Genomic DNA, 1,683 nt, shown 5'->3' on the forward strand with positions numbered 1-1,683 from the left:
ATCACTGTAAATAATGATGTACTACCCAGGAAGCACTGTAAATAATGATATTCTGCAGTGACCAATGTAAATAATGACATACTACCCAGGGACGACTGTAAATAATGATATTGTACCCAGGAACCATTGTAAATAATATTCTACCCAGGGACCACTGTAAATAATGATATTCTACCCAGGGACCACTGTAAATAATGATATACTGCCCAGGGATCACTGTAAATAATGATATTCTAACCAGAGACTACTGTATATCATGACATACTGCCTAGTGACCTCTATAAATAATGATATACTACTCAGGGACCAATGTAAATAATAATTTTCTACCCAGGGACCACTGTAAATAATGACATACTACTCAGGGACCACTGTAAATAATGATATACTCCCCAGATACCACTGTTAATAAAGATTCACTGCGCAGGGACCATTATAAATAATGGTATACAGCCCAGGGACCACTGTAAATAATGATATCCTACCCAGTGACCACTGCAAATAATGATAAGCTGCCCAGGGACCACTGTAAATAATGATATACTGCCCAGGGACCACTGTAAATAATGATATACTGTCGAGGGACCACTGTAATGATGATATACTACCCAAGAGCCACTGTATATAATGATATGCTGCCCAGGGACCACTATAAATATTGATATTCTACGCAGGACCACTGTAAGAAATGATATCTTACCCAGAGTCCACTGTAAAGAATGATATTCTACACAGGGACCACTGTAAATAATTATAATCTACCCAGGGACTACTGCAAATAATGAAATGCTACACAGGGATTACTGTAGATAATGACATTCTACACTGGGACCACTGTAAATAATGACAGTTAACCCAGGGATCACTGTAAATAATGATATAGTCCCCAGGGACCACTGCAAATAACGATGTACTGCTCAGGGATCACTGTAAATAATGCTATTCTACCCAGGGAGCAATGGAAATAATGATTTACTTCCGAGGGACCACTGTAAATAATGACTTTTTAACCAGGGATCACTGTAAGTGATGATATACTATACTGTGAATACTGTGAATAACGATATCTTGACAAGGAACAACTGCAAATAATGATGTACTACCCAGGAGCCACTGTAAATAATTATATACTGCACAGTAATCACTGCAAATAATTACATACTGCTCAGGGATCACTGTAAATGATGATATTCTACCCAAGGGCCACTGTAAATAATGATATACTACCCAGGGACCACTGTAAATAATGATATACTGCACAGTTATCACTGCAAATAATTATATACTGCTCAGGGAGTACTGTAAATAATGATATTCTACCCAGGGACCACTGTCAATAATTATATACTGCCCGGGGATCATTGTAAATAATGATATACTGCCTAGGGACCCCCTGTAAATAATGATAGAGTACCCAGGGACCACTGAAAATAATGAGATTCTGCCCAGGCAACACTGTAAATAATGATATACGACCAAGGGACCACGGCAAATAACGATATACTACACAGGGACCTTAGAAAAAAATGATATTCTGCCCAGGGATCACTTTATATAATGATATATTATTCAGGAGCGACTCTAAAAAATGATATTCTACCGAGGGACCACTGTTTATAATGATATAGGACACAGTGATCACTGTAAATAATATTATACTGCACAGGGATTACTGTAAATAAT

This window comes from Scyliorhinus canicula, unplaced genomic scaffold (assembly GCF_902713615.1).
Source record: "Scyliorhinus canicula unplaced genomic scaffold, sScyCan1.1, whole genome shotgun sequence".
NCBI lineage: Eukaryota > Metazoa > Chordata > Chondrichthyes > Carcharhiniformes > Scyliorhinidae > Scyliorhinus > Scyliorhinus canicula.